Below are 18,153 nucleotides of genomic sequence, written 5' to 3'. Positions count from 1 at the left end.
CTACCCACTCCCCAAGGTTTATATAGCCCTAATTCACCGAGACTGAAGAAGAGTTGTTTCACTGAACTCCTTCTAGAAGACCGGTTTCACTCCCTTCTCCATAAACACCACGCCCCTACTTCCCAATCACCTTCCCCCTATTTCCCCCACCCCATACCCCTCCCACCTCCGGTCTATAGCAGTCATTAGGTCAGACCCTTCTGGGCCAGCTAAGCAAGGGTGCCTGCATACCCCAAGGGCAGAAGCCTAGCTGAGCCTGAAGGAAATTCTAGCCACTTTGTCTCACTACCTTGAGAACATTAATCAAAGACTGTGAGGTCTACGTTCTGTTTACAAATGCTGGTCGCTTGTTTGCTCCTTTTGACCGTTCATGCTATTACAAGTACTCTTCTGCACCGTTGCTCTTGTAGAGAACCTGGGTTCAGTTCCCAGCATCCACGCGGTACCTCATAACCCTCTGTAATTCCAGTTCCACAGGACCAGACACCCTCTTCTGCCCTGTGAGGACGCCAGGCATGCTTGTGGGAATATACGTGCAGATGAAACCCTTATGTAGCACATACGATAAAATAAATAAATAAATATTTAAAAAAGTGATTTGGAACATTTAAAAAAAACTTATAGACATTTTAGAAAGCAAACTGTGACACCATCTAGATATGTGAGTTTATCTGTAGTTCTTGATTTGTAATTCACTCCTCAAGGCAAAATAAACTAGAATTTTTTTTTTCTTCAAGTCAGGCCATATAAGCTATAATCTTCTCTCCTGCATTGAAGTTTGCCAAGAAAAAAAAAAAAAAGAATTACTTTCTCTAATCTCTCCTTCTCCTCCTCTTTCTCCCCTGCCCCTCCCCACCCTTGCAAGGTTTCATTGTGTAGCTCTGGTGGGCCTGAAACTCACTATAGAACAGAATAAACTAAAACTAGAGGGGCTGGAGAGATATGGCTCAGCGGTTAAGAGCACTGACTGCTCTTCTAGAAGTCCTGAGTTCAAATCCCAGCAACCACATGGTGGCTCACAACCATCTGTAATGGGATCCGATGCCCTCTCCCGGTGTGTCTGAAGACAGTTACAGTGAACTCATATACACAAAATAAATACATCTTTAAAATATTTAGGGGCTCGAGACCCCAAAAGTACAACAATGCCAAGCAACCAGAGCTTCCAGGGACTAAGCCACTACCTAAAGACTATACATGGACTGACCCTGGACTCTGACCCCATAGGTAGCAATGAATATCCTAGTAAGAGCACCAGTGGAAGGGGAAGCCCTGGGTCCTGCTAAGACTGAACCCCCAGTGAACTAGTCTATGGGGGGAGGGCGGCAATGGGGGGAGGGTTGGGAGGGGAACACCCATAAGGAAGGGGAGGGGGGAGGGGGATGTTTGCCCGGAAACCGGGAAAGGGAATAACACTCGAAATGTATATAAGAAATACTCAAGTTAATAAAAAAAAAAAAAAAAAAAAGAAAAAAAAAAAAGTGAAAAAAAAAATAAATAAAATATTTAAAAAAAAAACTAGAATGGATCCTCCTCGCCTCTGGCGTCTGAGTGATGGGATTACAGGCATATGTCCCCATGCCAGGGTAAACATTTTATAATATTTTCTTAGGTCTTAGAGACAGGTGGTCTTATGTAGCCCAGGATACCCCAAAACTCATTTTGTAGCCAGGATGGCTTTGAACTCTTGAACCTCTGCCCTCCACTTCCTGACTGAAGGGATGTACTACCACGACTAGCCCTAGGACTGTTTTGATAGTGGATGTTAAAAGCTTCCTTTGGGGGTTGGGGATTTAGCTCAGTGGTAGAGCGCTTACCTAGGAAGCGCAAGGCCCTGGGTTCGGTCCCCAGCTCCGAAAAAAAAAAAAAAAAAAGAACAAAAAAAAAAATAAAAAAGTAAAAGCTTCCTTTGAAAGCTGGGCAGTGGTGGCCCAGGACTTTAATCCCAGCGCTTGGGAGACAAAGACAGATGCATCTCTGAGTTTGAGGTTAGCTTGGTCTCAGAGCAAGTTTCAGGATCCAGGGCTACACAGAGAAACTCCGATATTTCTGAAGCAAGAAAGAAGGAATGTGGGAGAATCTGCATGGGAATACTTTACTAGGCCACTAAGACTTATCAGCGTTAGCTTTTTGGGGTTCAGGAAATTGGCACAAAGCAAGGAATCTTTGTTGAACACACACCATAATACTGGACGTCTAGGACCACAAGAAGGAAAAACCTGATTGTGGCATTAGTCTGCTCTCAGGGTAGACTTTTTATATGAGAAACCATGCTCAGATGTTTAAAGGGCAGGGAGGGGAGCAGTTGTCTTCCTAGACAAAAAGAATTATCAGCTAAGCTTAAGCTCATTGGTCCTGAGTAAGGTAAGGGGCAGATGGGTGGTGAACAAGAGATTTCAGAACACTGAGATAACAGAGCATGAGTATTATAACCATAACTCTTGGCTTATTAGTAGCCAGAGTCAGCCACAAAACACCAAGTGAGCTCCCGTGTAGATGCAGGAAGGGCTGCCCAGTGGTCAGCTCTGAGTCAAGTTATTTTAGACATAACGGTTCATACTGACCTTTGATTTGACAGTCGTACATAAAGCTTTATGGAATTTCTTAAGATTAGCAGCAAACCCCATACAGAACATTCAGAACATGCAGAACTAAACAGGGTGTGTGGTCAGCACGTCCTCGAGCCATCTGTGTCAACGACTGGCAGGCATGTTACAGTGAGAACACGAAATAGCTGGCGGGCATGGAACAAAATGGCTACAGCTGTGCTGGGGGAGGGGGTCAGACCACAAGAGTTCATACCTGTGTTTGGTCATCGTCTACATGGTTGTTTGAGCTTCAGTCAGTCAGGATTCTGAGACTTTGCAGACTGCTAATACGTGGAGCGATGTGCCAGGGTGACGTTGCCCAGAGATCTCATGGAGGAAGCTTCACGACTCTTCCTGCAACCCCCCAGCCCCATGCAATTCTTCTATTCCATTCGTAATTATCCCGTGTAATGGACCTATAGACGTTGAAGTGTTTGCCTGCATTCTGTGAGACACTTGAGCAAACTACTTGAGGTTCAAGAAACCCCAGTTTATGATCTGCCAGAAGCACAGGTAACAAAACTCAGGGCTGTGATGGGCCATGGAAGTTGAGGGGAGGGCACGCCTTGGGAACTGGTTTCCTTCACTGTAGGATCTGCCACTTTCCCAGTACGGTGTAAGCACTGAGACAGATGAGAGGACACCCAGCTGCTGCAGAATCTATTGTTGGCTTTGTATGTGAGAATCCCCGTTGTTGTAAAAATATAAAAAATAAAACAGTCTTTTTATCCCCCACTAGGTCCGTCACCACAGTGCCCCAAGATATCTGCTAGATCTCTTAAGTCTCAGTCAGAAAGCCTGACTGCTCCATCCCATATCACACTGCCGAAGGCCTCTGTCTGAGCCTGGGAGCAATCTCTCTACTTATCTAGTTCCCAAAGCAGGTTTCCATGCCAGAAACACATATCCCAACTCCGCAACGGCCCTTGTCTCTCGATGCCGCACACTTTCTTACACTTAAATCTGCACATGAAAGAACACAATACAATAACCTCTGATCCAATTGGTAAGATATAATTGCCCACCTAAACATACAAAGCCCTGTACACATCCATCCCTTAAGAACATTCATAACAACCTGTAAAGGTACAGAGTGGAATCTTTTTTTTTTTTTTTTTTTTTTTTGGTTCTTTTTTTCGGAGCTGGGGACTGAACCCAGGGCCTTGCGCTTCCTAGGCAAGCGCTCTACCACTGAGCTAAATCCCCAGCCCCCAGAGTGGAATCTTAACATCAGCTTCCACGTTGTCTCCGCCACGGCTTCTCTCCTTCCTCCTCTCCGTTCCCGTCTCCTCCTCTTCCTTCAAACTTTTCTCCTGCCCATCCTTCTTCCTTCTCGTCCAGGGACAGGCCTCATTCTATCTTGTACCTGCCTCACCTGTGACATCACCTCACAGATCCCTCTGTATTAGTCAGGGTTCTCTAGAAGAAGAGAACTGATAGAATGAAAAAAAATATATATTCGCATATAATATAATATAATCACTCGGTGGGCCCCGAGATTACATACTGGAAAAAACGACTGTGTTTAGCTGTGTTGTGGCTCAACCCTAGCCACACTCCTTTTGTTCGGGTCCAAGAATTGCTGAAGAATGACGCTACAGACACAAGTCGTACGCAAAAGCAAAGAGCATTTATTCAGCTGAATTTCCTGCACGCAGGGATCTCCCCATTTGGGAATGAAGACCCCTAGTGGGTCCGCAGGCCCAGCTTTTCTTGTCAGTTAGGGGAATTCCAGGGAGGGTATGTTTTTACCTTGATTGGTTAACTCTGTCTCTAGGGGTCTGACTGACTCTCCAATTGGTTAGGCTCTAGGGACCTCCCTGGGGGGGTCACTTACTCATTCTGGCTACCTAGTCTTGCTTCAGGCCAGATGACAAGGTGTTCTTGGATTGGCTGCCTGAGGCTGTGGTTGGGTGACCACAGATTCCTGGATCCAGGTTCTCATTTCTGGGAAACAAAAACTCAGGCCTGGTCTCTCAGACTGCCAGTTTGCAACCTGTCATGGAGTCAGCCTGGCTCTGACGGGCTCAGTCCTCTCGCCTTAATTCAAGAGTGTTGCAAGATATTTTATCACAGCGTGAGACTGGATCCTGGATAAACCCTTTACTAGTTGTGTGTGGCTCAGCCCTAGCGCATGCCTTTAACCTGCAGGTTTTCTGTGTATTGTGAACAAGGTGGAATGAAGTCAGCCGTAGGTCAGGAGGAGGGACAAGCAGCCCGTTGACAGGGAGTGAGCATACGGAAAAACCAGAGAGTGAGAGGAAGTCAGGAATGTGGATAGAGATGAACTGAAAGTAGAAAGGAGGGACAATCCGTTGGAAGGCTTTTGGGGACAGTGTGGAGAATAAGAACTGACTCCTCCAGTAAAGATGGGTTTCCCAACCTCAAAAGGTCTGGATTGGAAGTGAGTTTTCCCATGTCAGATTCTTTAATTAAGAAGAAAATCTCTCACAGGCGTGACCAACTGCTTGGGTTTTATTAATTCCATATAGCTATTATACCCTCCGAATATAGTCAGAGGTGGTCTTTGTAATTGAGAATGTAGATGAAGAAACTGAGATTAAGTCTGGGTCTGTTCTTCCTATATACAAATAAAAAGTGCTTCACTGTAGAGGATTTTTAATTCATCAGTGTGGCTGCTCTGGCAAGTTATCATAGCCAAAGACCCCTTAGGTCTGCGTGATCTGCTGGAACAACACACACACCTTTCTTTAATCCCTCTGGCTGGAATACAGGCGTGTTCTCAGTACACACCTTTAATCCCAAACAATGTCAGTAAGGTTAGTTTGTAGAAGGAAGCAGTCATGTTTGAAAGTGAAGTCTGAATGAGGGGCAGATAAAGTGACAAACCAGAGAAAGTTTTTGACAGAATGAGTCAAAGGAGAGAGGGAAGGCAGTTTTACTGGGAGAGTTTTACAGAGACAGGTTGCAGGTGAAGACAGAACAAGCCAGAGAATGAGGGGGAGTCAGAGATTGGAATAAACGGCCAGAGTAAGAGGTCAAGCAGAGCAATTCAGTGGGAAGTTGAGAGAAGCCAGGTTGAGTCAGTCAGCTTGGAGAGGAGTTTGAGTCAGAACAGCTGAGTTGAACCAGCCAGCCAGAGTTCAGGAAGAACTAGGAAGGATGAGCTTATTTAATGAATAAAGTTACTTTTACCTTTTATAGACAAGAACTATTTAAACAATACAGACTAAAACCATTTAATCAACTGGATTAGTTATTTATTTTAATCAGACTTAAGGTTAACTTTCACTTAGTTTGTAATGAATTGTTCTTGAATCATCAGTGAGCACTTTTGGTAATTTCATCCAAACTTCCCCACTGTCCCATTTAATTTTGTTTAGTTTGGGTAAAATATTCTAGGAAAATCTCATCTAGTCAGTTTCTATGGGTTATCATGGCATAATCTTTCTTTTCCTTTTCCCTTTCTTTCTTTCCTTCCTTCCTTCCTTTCTTCCTTCCTTTCTTCCTCTCCTCTCTTCTTTCTTTCTTTCTTCCTTCCTTTCTTTCTTTCTTTCTTTCTTTCTTTCTTTCTTTCTTTCTTTCTCCCTGTTCCATTAATTATTGACAGCTTTCCAAGTTATTCGAACATTCAAGTGCCAGATGCCTTTGTTGTGAGGTATGCACCAGAAAAGACTACTTAAACATGGGTTAAGCCCATAGAAGTTCTTTATTAGCCAGCCAGCAATTACGCGGAATGTTCAGGACTCCAGTGCAGTCCTGAGCCTTTTTTAGGGTTAGCTTTTAAGCCAAAAACCCACACACATCCTGTGTTGACACATCAGTTAGCAAGAACAGTTAGCTACAAGCAGAACTAAAAAAAGACAAAAGGCAAGGTTAGTACGTTCGGGGACTTTCCAGGAACTGTGGACTTTGATGGATTATGTCGTTGTTCTGGCAGATGTTGCTGCCTCTGTGCTGTGTTCCAGGGACTGAATGGTGCTTCCACCTTGACATTAGTCTTGCTGAGGTCTGGGTCCTTTTAAGGCCAGGGACCCTGCAACAACTTATTATTTGTGACAGCATTTGTACAAACTTGCTGAAAATTGATGAGCCTACAATATTATACTGAATTGAGTAGGTAACCTAACAAACATAGCAGAAATTCTCCTACTTTTTTTTTTTTTGAAAATTTTTTATTTATATATATGAGTACACTGTCGCTGTCTTCAGACACACACCAGAAGAGGGCATCAGATTCCATTACAGGTGGTCTTGAGCCACCATGTGGTTGCTGGGATTTGAACTCAGGACCTCTGGAAGGGCAGTCAGTGCTCTTAACTGCTGAGCCATCTCTCCAGCCATCTCCAAGATCTTTTTTTGGGGGTGGGGGGAGCTGAGGACCGAACCCAGGGCCTTGGGCTTGCTAGGCAAGCGTTCTACCACTGAGCTAAATCCCCAATCCTTCTCCAAGATCTTCTAACCTGCCATTTATAACCAGAAAGACCAAGAGACTTGATAGCATCTAAAACAACAGGAAATGCCAATTTGAAGTTAGCTGAATTTCAGACAAGAACAGGAGTGTCTCACACCATTGGAACCAGGATGCACGAGGGCAGTTGCCTCTCCGATGAAGCACGGCGCTCGGAATGATTAGTGCATTGGGAAGAATGCCTTCGTAGGAGGAAAGCAGACCTGCGGGCAACTTGGTGGCTATCATTCCGCTCATTCTTATTTTTAAGTTTGCAGAGGGGATGTCTGAGACTTAGAACAGGGGTGAGCTGTGATAAAAACTGAAAACGCTTTTCACTCTAAGCGCTTAGATTTATCCTATCAGAAGTGAATCCCAGAAGAGAGGCCTCCTTCTCCGGTACGTTTGTAGCGGTGTTTGGAACCATATGGCGGTGAAGTAATTTGTGGAAGACAGAGGCAGAGGTGAGATGTGTAGAAGCTTGGTGCCTGTGGTGTCCATGCAGGGGGTCCCAGACTTCCCTGGATATCAGGGGAACCCAGCAGACATTCCAACGTAGCAGAAAGGCACAGTGCTGGCAGGCGCCTGGTGGGTTGGGAAGTCAGTGTTTGCGAGATACCACTCTGAGAAACTGAGATTGAAAAAGGGAACCGCGTTGTGGAGGTGATGTCATGAGCCAGAGACTACTGAGTTCTTTCACCTTCTGTGGCCTCATTTACATCAGCGAGGCAGAGGAAGCTGGGCAAGTAGATACCTAAGATAATCTCGAGATCAGAGGTCATCTTTGGAATCTTGGAAGACTTGTGCGGCCATCTGGACGCTCCTGTCATAACTGGATACATTGGAAATATGATCTTTCTTTATGTTTATAGCTTTCCACATTGCATGTGTTCTTGTTGAAGACTTGTCCAGAGTTTGGGAAATCTACCCAAATTCATTGTCTCATAGAGGTCATCCGGCTTTATCAATCAGTGTGGATTTCATTCCAGAAGGATCCCCCCCTGTGTGCGTGTGTGTGTGTGTGTGTGTGTGTGTGTGTGTGTGTGTGTGTGTGCGCGCGCGCGCACATTTGTGCGGTGTGCAGCGCGCAAGCATGCTGAAGGTCAATGTGATCAGTGTTTTCCTTAACTGCTCTCCACTTTATCACTGGAGTCAGTGTCTCTCAATGAACCTGGATCTCGCAGATTGGACTAGACTGCCTAGCCAGGAAGCACCAGGGATTCTCCTTCCCCTGCCTGCCTGGTGCAGGGATAGTGAGTGTGTGCTGCTCCATCTACCTTTTAATGTGGAAGATTGTATTTTCTACTTTTTATATTTATTATTATTATTATTATTAATTTATTTGTTTTTTTTGGGGGGGGCAGGGTTTCTCTGTATAGTCCTAGCTGTCCTAGAATTCACTCTCTAGACCAGATTGGCTTTAAACACACAGAGATGTGCCGGCCTCTGTCTCCCAAGTGCTGGGATTAAAGGTGTGCCCCACCACTACCTGGAATCAGATTCAATTTCTATGCTTAGAATCCAGAACCTGAATACTGACCACTAATTCATCTGCCTTAAAACTTGAAAAGATGACCAGAAACCTGTGGGGCTTTTTGCTACCCATCTTGATTTAAGTCCAGGGACCTGAGGGATCCTGACAAGGTCTCAGTCACACTCTAAGAATAAAATACACCTCGGGTAGAGGGATCATGGTACACGAGTGCAGGCTGAAGTAGAACATCTTTTGTATGTCTGTGTCTGAGCCCTGAGGCTCCCATCCTCTGCATCCACACTATTAATACAGGGAAAAGAACCGAGCTGGCTTCTGAGTTCCCAATGAATCACGGTCACTGCTGTGGCCGGCTCTCTTAAACCACAAACCATATAGACGAGACAGGAGGATCTTATTCTCCCAGATCAAAGAAGACAAATAGCCGTGTTAGAGCCTGACCCTTCCCCGACCGGAGCCGATGCAGATCAGTCCAGTCTTTACCAGTGCTAGCCACTGTGCTCTCTTGCTGCTGTGAGTCGCGGGCGCCGTCCTATACGGTTCTGGCAACTCAGCTACTCTCTAGAGCTGCCATTCCTGCTGTTGTGCAGTGAACTGGCGTCCGTCCATTGTCTTTCTTAGCTCCCACCATTCATAGTTTCTGACTACTCTTGACTTTCATTGTCCTGGAGCTTCTGATCATTGCCTTTTCTCTGGCTTTGGCCTTTTCACTTGATGAGCTCTACTCAGCTGCTTTTCTTTGTGTGTTACCTACTCAGCTTTGTAAGAGTGAATAGTGACGTGGTCGTTCCACTATGGCCACCTCAGTTAGGTAAGGCTAGTATCCCAAAGCGTACGCTTGTCCTAAAAACTAAGTTGTGGCTAGGGTTGGGGCTTGCAGGCATCTCACAAGGCAGTTGACTCTACAACCTCGCAATGATGATGATGATGATGATGATGATGATGATGATGATGATGATGATGATGATAAAAACAGCAGCTTTTACTTCGAGGTAATTGTGGGCCAGAATTGTTTCAAGTATTTCGTCTTTAGTCTCTTCAAACTTTGAAATCATAGTCCCACTTCACAGAGGAGGAGGGGAAGATGACTAACATGGAGCGATGTTTCTGGGATCATGTACCCAGTAGCACAACCCTAGGATTTTAGCCCGTTAATCTAGCTTTTAACCACTGCATTTCTGATGCCAGTGAGCTTCCCCAAGCCTCTGCTGGAGCTTCTGTGCGTGGCAGAGAATAATAGTAGGAGAATGCTAAGGACTCCAACTCCATGTTAGCTGCGTCCAGTTGTAACGAGGGAGGACTTACCCAGCTGAGGACCCTAGAGGAGGCCAGCAGATTTTACTTCCCTGCAAGGAGGATGGGGTGGGGTAGATAGGTCTGTCTGATACCTATTGCTACTGATGACAGTGGGCAAATGAACATTTATTGAGCACTTATAATGTTAGATTAAATGTATGCCACTTTACATTTTTTTTTCCGGAGCTGGGGACTGAACCCAGGGCCTTGTGCTTGCTAGGCAAGCGCTCTACCACTGAGCTAAATCCCCAACCCCCACTTTACATTTTTTTAATGAATTTTCTCCACATGAGGTGGGCATTATTGTTTTTAGTGTTGTCTCTTTTTTCTCCCTTCCTTTCTTCCTTCCTTCCTTCCTTCCTTCCTTCCTTCTTCCTCCCTCCCTCCTTTCTTCCGTCTCTCCCTCCCTCCCTCATTCCCTTCCTTCTTTCCTCTCTTATTCTGATACTGAGAACAAAATTAACCCCCCCCCCCATATTGGAGGCAAGCACCCTGCTTCTGGGCTAAATCCTAGCTGCCCTCGGTTTTGTTTATTGTTCTTTAAAGAAAGAAGTTGAGCCCTGACAGACTTATCACTAGGTTCTCTTAGAATCTAATAGGAGGAATATGGGTACTAGCCCATGGGAACAGGCTGGTGTGCTCTGCCTACAAGCCAAGGGGGTGATCGACTCATGCTCTGGTCTACCATTGAGACCTTATAGCCCGTCTGATTAAGATTGCAACTCCATGGCAAACCGTCTACTAGTCTTTGAGTAAGGAAGAAATAAACTCTTAAAAATTTGACTATCGGGGTTGGGGATTTAGCTCAGTGGTAGAGCGCTTGCCTAGCAAGCGCAAGGCCCTGGGTTCAGTCTCCAGCTCCAAAAAAAAAAAAAAGAAAAAGGAAAAAAGAAAAAAAATTTGACTATCATTTTTTGACACAGAGTCCCTATTATGTAGCCCTGAAATTCTCATGTAGACCAAGATGGTCTCCAAGTCACAGAGATGCACCTGTCTCTGCCTCCCAAGTGCTGGGCTTAAAGGTGCTTGCTGCCAGGTCCAGCAGTTTAAAGTACTGGGACTTGAAGACAGTTATAGCAGTTAGTGTAAACTGTGGGCGGGGCAAGTGAGCTATGCCGTCAGACAGAAAAGCTGGTAAGGTTGAGTTAGCCCGAACGCTGTGAAATTCAGAACTGAGTATGGTAGGCAAGGGGCCAGCTCCCTGCCAAACTCTACCTGCTCTGGAACAGGTAACCAACACACCCACTGGGAGGCCCATAGATAGCAATCAGTCACCGGGAAAACGCCTGCGCTAGCATCTCGTACTGAGCCAATGGGAAGCGTCTACCCCTATCGCACCCTACTCCTCAATGTTTATCAAGTCCCCATCCACACTGAGAATCGTCTGGGAGTGGCTGTTTTACTGAGCTGTAACATTCTGGGGAAGAGTTTTCTCTCCGGAAGCATTCATTGCTGGAACTTAGACTTGCATAGTAGGCCAGGCTCTGCCATTCCTACTGCACATCTTAGCCGCCCAGGATTGCCTGCTGTCTACACCCCCCCCCCGTACCCCCCCACCCACCCCGCTGCCGCCACCAATGCCACTGCTGCTGCTGGCTTTGGCATTGCCACGGTAGCAGGCGAGACCTGGGACCCAGGCTACCGGTTAAACTCATTTTATGAGTAATATAATAGTTCATCGACAAATAGAGAAGTTGTAATTATGTAGGCGGTCGTCTACCAGCCCAAACAAAGGCCTCTGAAGAAATGAAACCTGCCAACACCATAATTGCGAATTCCTGGCCTCTTTGACTGTGAGAAATAAGCTCGTGTTGGCTGAGCGTCCAAGTCGGTAGTGTTTCAGTACGGCACTGCTTTACGTTTCAACTATGGCTTTATTTTGGGCAGTCTACGCCTGCCTCCCAGGAATCCATAGACACTGCTGCCCCTCCCCCAGCCAGGCCAGTCCTCTGACAGTTCCAGTCTTTTGCCTGTTGCTGACAACACTCACAGGAAGGCTTTGCTAATAAGCCACGAATTCATCAAACACGTTTTTTCTTGAGAGAGATAGAAGATGACAATTTGATTCTTCTAAATATTTTCATCCCACCATACTGTCAGGAGCATGTCACTTCTCCGGTCAGCGGTGTCTGTTTTTATTTCTTCTCAAGTAGGGTGGAAGCCCTGGAAGGCTGTCTCGTTGGTCCTGGACTTTTCGGAGTTTCGCAGAAGCATTTTATCTACTCTTATTTAGTTTATAGAAATGCAGGATCAAGGGCTTATAAATAATGCCAATGGTTTAAATTAAAAATGATGCTAGGACTTACAATTCAGTGCTGTTCATTGTTATAAAAGACCTCAACAGTAATGAACACAGAATCACTTGAGAATCCCTAGAGATGCATTACTGAGATTCTTGTTAGAAAGGCTGTTACTGAGAAAGAACGTGCCTGAACGTAGCTAGTGTTTGGAAGAGAAACACGGTTTTATTGTGAGGTGGAAAAGGAGCTTGTGTCATATTATTCATTGTGATGTTGATGAGACTGGGCTAAAACAAAGCAAAGTGGATGGGCAATCCAAGGTTGCCCGTTGCTAGCTTTTGAATCACGGTTAGATTAAATAGCATCGCATAGTCCCCAAGGCCATTCTCACAGGAGCAGCTGTACTCACAGGGATGAAGTTGTGTTCTCACAAAGGCATCCTGACCTTGGTGGTACGCTTGACCTCTTCTTTGAGAACCTCTTAGCCAGTGCCCCACGGATTTCAACTCTTCGATGGCTTTTAGACATGCCCAGAATACAGCTGAAACACAGCCCTGCCATAAATCAATGCCTATGAATGCCTACTATAAAATCCTGATTTACATGCTACATGGTGTGGCTGTGTGAAGCTTCACAAACACTAACTAGAAAGCAACGGCCAAAGAGAACCACTTTGCTAAGACAGGGACCAACAGAATGCAGCGAGCTCAGCACTGCCACAGTGTAAGGCTGTGACAGAGGTGTCTGTCGGAAGCTGGCAGATGTATTTGCCAAATAGATGCTCGTCTTTTATTTCCAAGCCCATTCAGTATTGTGTGCTTATCTAAACCATCTACTCGGAAGACATAACAGATCCTTAGTACAATTTGCAGCCAAGTTGGAAGTATGAAAACGGGTAGTGTTTCCTCTCTCTTCTTGCTAAGCCATTGCTATAAATATCCGCGGACTGTCAAGGGCTGTCAACTCTGAGTAACCAAGGGCTAGCTCCTAGCAGTGTCTTCTACCCTACAGATAATATATATATCTTTCATAGTTAAAATGAGAACGTTTGGGGCTGGAGAGATGGCCCAGCGGTTAAGAGCACTGAACTGAGCGCTCTTTCAGAGTCCCTGAGTTCGATTCCCTTCAGCCACATGGTGGCTCACAAGCATCTGTGATGGGGATTCGATACCCTCTTCTGGTGTGTCTGAGGACAGCGACAGTGTGTTCACATGCGTGAAATAAATTAATCTTTTAGAAAAGAGTTTTAAAAAGTGAGAAAGTTTGAAGTTTGCATTGAATTGATGATGTATATGTCAAATATGCTATAGTTTTGCTTAAGTCCAGTGACTCAGTTTCCCGTCTTTATTGCAAGCACTCAAGACAGAAAACCAGAGCAGGGCCGACTCTACACCTTAGCTACAAACCCACTTGAAAAATTACTTTTAGTTCAACTTGTCTGTAATCGATCTTGGAATTGTGTTGTGATATGCTGTAGACTGTGTCGTGGAGAGGAAGTAAATCCTCTGGGCCTCTTGCCAACCCAACCGGGCCAGACCATGCTACCTGCCATCTTAATAGGCTTGATGGCGTTGAGGGAAACCAGATGTGAACCACGTATTTCCAATGAAACGTTGCTGGGCTTGACTGACATTTACCTTCAGCACTCCATTTCCGACGACAGAGTTATATTTAACACAAAATTCGTGTCAATCCATTTCCAGGCTGAATTATAGAACAAAGCCTTTTTTTTTGTTGTTTGTTTGTTTTGTTTTTTTTCTCTCTTTCAGAAACATACTTTCACTAAGACGCTAGATTTTCTTTCTTTCTTTCTTCCTTCCTTTCTTTCTTTCTTTTTTTTTTTTTTTGATGCTAGATTTTCTAATATTTTGGGCTTCCTTACTCTCTCTCTCTCTCTTTAAAGCCCCAACCCCACCCTCAATGTGGCCGCTTGCTGGTCTGATTTGCCAGTTTAAATATTATGGCTTTTTCCTTCTCTCCTATCTTATGGGCAGCTACAGAAGTTTACATCTTGATTGCCCTGAAGTTTTCTATTTTAAACTCTAATAAAATTGCCCTTGAGCTTCTATTTGAATCTATGATTAAATTCTTTTATTAACCAGACCGAGAACTTCGAGAGCACCCAGATTTCACCTGTATCAGGAAACCCTAGAGATGGATTTACAGGCAACGCTGAGTCATCTAATGTGGGTGTCGGGAACTGTCCTCTGCAAGGCTAGTAAGCCTCCTAGCTCTGAAGTCATCTCTGCCCCCTGACTTTTTTTTTTTTTTAAGTAAATGTTACCTAAAATTGTTGCTAACTGTAACAACAGCACTGTGTCCTAGGTTTAGAAGTAGCACAGAATAGACATTGTTAGATATTGATTAACTGGAACCCAGAAGGTCAGCAAAAGTTTAATGGGCTAAGTAGTCTTAGTGCTAGGCTGGATCTTAAAGAAATAGAATCAAGTGTGGTATCCCACATTTGAAGTACTAACATTTGGGAAGCTGAGGTAGGGCTGGCATAATTCAAGGCCAGCCTGGGCTACAGTTAGTACAGCTGTCCAACCATATCATGAAAGGACCAAAACCGGGAGCTGCCTGCAGAGATCATTAAGGTGTAGTCCTAACTCAGAAGAATGTAACTTCACATCTCTTTTTATTTTACACACACACACACACACACACACACACACACACACACACACACACAGAGTAGTTGTTTCCAGACTCACCAGAAGAGGGCATCGGATCCCCATTACAGATGATTGTGAGCCCCATGTGGTTGCTGGGATTTGAACTCAGGACCTCTGGAAGGAGTCAGTGCTCTTAACCACTGAGCCATCTCTTCAGCCCCATGTTACATTTCTTTATGCCCCTCTCTCCCCAGTACTGGCCAAAGGCTTTCCCTGCCACTCTGAGTTTTGTCACTATTTCTCCTATGCCCTTTATCCTTTTGCCATGTAGACAAGAAGCCTCAGGTGCCAACGGTGTGGTTGTCTCCCTCTTTTCTGTTTCCCTTCTAGTGGCTGCCAACATTTACAGCTTTCCTGCCTTGTTTTTCTCTAAACTCAGGTTTCCTCTTGGGTCGATTTTTAAATTTTTATCGGAAAGACTGAGGGTAATAGAAGTAATGTATTTTCTATCAGAAGTGACCTACAGGAAACTTAACCTTTGGAAGGCTACTTTTGAACCGTCACCTCCTTGTAAAATGGTGTTTCCACAAAGGACTGCACTCTTGAAACTTGGTGGCCTGGAGTGCCTGACCTGGTTCCTTATTTTCTTCATTTCCTTCCCTCTGATTGTTTGAAAATTAGGCAACTTCCAAAGCATATGGGATCAGACTCCACCCAGTGGGGAAAAGACACACTACACTGGAGTTACGATAGAAACCGATCACATTTCCTGCTCTGCACTTGCTGCTTGAATGAAGCAACACACTCTTTTGTAAAAGTAAATGCTGCCTTGCCAATGGTGAAGAAGAAGGAGGAGGAGAAGGAGAAGAAGAAAGGAATGATAGGAGGTCAGGAGGAAAGAATGATGAAGAAACTGTAAGGATGAAATTGAAATTGCAACGTATTCAGCTGACAACTAGGCAATTAGAGATTACGAAGAGGGGTAAAGACTCATGACAGAAGACGCTCACAAATTAAGCCAGAGCCATACATAAACATGTTTTGAACATTGTAGGTGACGATTTTCAATAGCTTTCTGTCTTTTGAAATATGTGAATTTTCAGAGTATAGGTCAGTTATGCTACACACACACACACACACACACACACACTCCACAGTTTTGGTTTGATATTTCCTTCTGATTAGGATTGGTTATGTATTTATGCCAGCTTCTTCATGGTTCACATAAGAAAACGTACAAAATTGATTTGTACTTTCCTGTACGGTTCACTTAGACAACGTGTATCTCCATTATAAAGTTATTCTCTTTCCTTCTCAGTGTTTTGTAGGGAATTACGTAATGAGAAGATATGGTGAGCTGTAAAAGCTCTTTGATCCAGCAAGGGATAGAGGAGGAACACAAAGTTCTAGGCTATTTATTGATACCTTTATAGTAAATAACAATTAAAAATAGCCTATATTTCTATTATTAGTGTATTTGGTTTAGTAAATTATTCATATACTAGAACACATGCAGTTACTAAAGTATGAGACAAAAGTGTATTAGTAACAATAAAAGTAAGTTTACAATATAGTAAAGAAAGCAAGCAAATACACTGCATTATATGGTCTGGTTAAAAATATATTTTATAAATTTATTTATTAGGGCGGTATATGTGTGCATTTGCACTATGGGATGTGTGGTGGTTTGAAGAAGATTTGGCCACAATAGATCTAGGTGTTTGAAGGCTTGGTCCATAGGGAGTGGCACTATTGGAGGTGTGGCCTTGTTGGAGTGGGTGTGGCCTTGTTGGAGTGGGTGTGGCCTTGTTGGAGTGGGTGTGGCCTTGTTGGAGGAAGTACATCACTGTGTAGGCGGGCTTTGAGGTCTCCTATGCTCAAGGTTCACCCAGTAATGGAAGTTTCTTCTTGGCTGCTTTCCAATCATAGTACAGAACTCAGCTCTTCCAGCATCACGTCTGCCTGCATGCTGCCATGCTTCCCGCCATGATGACAATGGGCTAAACCTCTGAAGCTGTAAGCCAGCCCCAATGAAGTGCTTTCTCTTATAAAAGTTGCCTTGGTCATGGTGTATCTTCACAGCTATTGAACACTGGCTCGGACAGGATGCATGTTGGGAATCAGAGGACAACTTTGTGCAGTTACTTCTCCCCTTCCACCTTTACATATGTTCTGGGACTTCAAGTGAGGTTGTCATGTTTGAAGGGCCAGCAGTTTTCCCACTGAGCCATCTTGCCAGTCTTCTCAATATATTTTATACATACCAGGACTTGAGCCTTTCCCAGTTGTGACCCTATCTACCCGACCTTAAGTATAGAGGTATATACAACGGTATACAAACCAGACATTCACTGGTAGTGAATTCCAAAACATTTATTTTGATTCTTTGGGCCCAGTGAGATGGCTCTGCTAGAAAAGGCACTCAATGCCCAGTCACTCGGATGCTGTGTGTATTCCATCCCTGGGACTCACAGGGTAAAAAGAGAAAGACTCTCCAACTTGTCCTCTGACCTCCAAATGCCTGCCACAGTGTAGGTCAACACAATATACACACACTATTTTTTTCTGTGTGTGTGCGTGTGTGTGTGTAGGATATTTTTTAAAGAATATTTAAAATATATTTTAATTATGTGTACTTTTGTGAGTATATGTGTATATACAGATCATCACGGGAGGCAGAAGAGGAGTAGGATCCCCAGGGGCTACCTCACAAGGGTGCTGAGAATTGAATTCCAGTCCTCTGCAAGAGCAGTGAGCTCTCTTAAATGCTGAGCCATCTCTCCAGCCCCTAGAATAATTTAACATGATGCTTTTTATTAAAGATAAAAGCAAATTTGCTCTATTGAGACATGTGTGCTTGTTTATTCTCCATAAAGAAATCTTGAGCTGGGGGTGGTGGCTCTTGCTTTTACAGCCAGCACTCAGGAGGCAGAGGTGGATCTCTGTGTTAGAGGCTCACCTGGTCTATAGAGCAAGTTCTAGGACAGCCAGACCAGGACTACACAGAGAAACCCTATCTAGAAAAACCAAGGAACAACAACAACAATGGAAGAGAGAGAGAGAGAGAGAGAGAGAGAGAGAGAGAGAGAGAGAGAGAGGAAGAAGGAAGAGGAGAAGAGGAGGAAAAGGGGAAGAGGAGAAAGAAGAGAAGAGGAAGAGGAGAGGAAGAGGAGAGGAAGAGGAGAAGAGGGTAGGGGGAAGAAGAGGAAGAGGAAGAGAAGAGAAGGAGGAAGAAGAGGAAGAGGAGGAGGAGGAAGAGGAAGAGGAAGAAGAAGAGGAAGAGGAAGAGGAGAAGAGGAGGAGGAGATCTTGGCTGAATATCTGGTCATAAAGTATCTTTAGTTTTTCATAGTTGATTAGTATCTTGATTTATAGTCGTCAATGCTGAGAATGCAGCTTCTCATGGTACAAAATAGCAGAAGTCTATTTTGGTCTGTTTTAAAAATTGTTGGGAATTCTGTCTACTCCAAACCAAAATCCACTGAACCATTTTTAAAAATGAAATTCAAGC

Source organism: Rattus norvegicus, chromosome 2 (genome assembly GCF_036323735.1).
Source record: "Rattus norvegicus strain BN/NHsdMcwi chromosome 2, GRCr8, whole genome shotgun sequence".
NCBI classification, from domain to species: Eukaryota; Metazoa; Chordata; class Mammalia; order Rodentia; family Muridae; genus Rattus; species Rattus norvegicus.
This window is presented reverse-complemented; position numbering follows the sequence as displayed.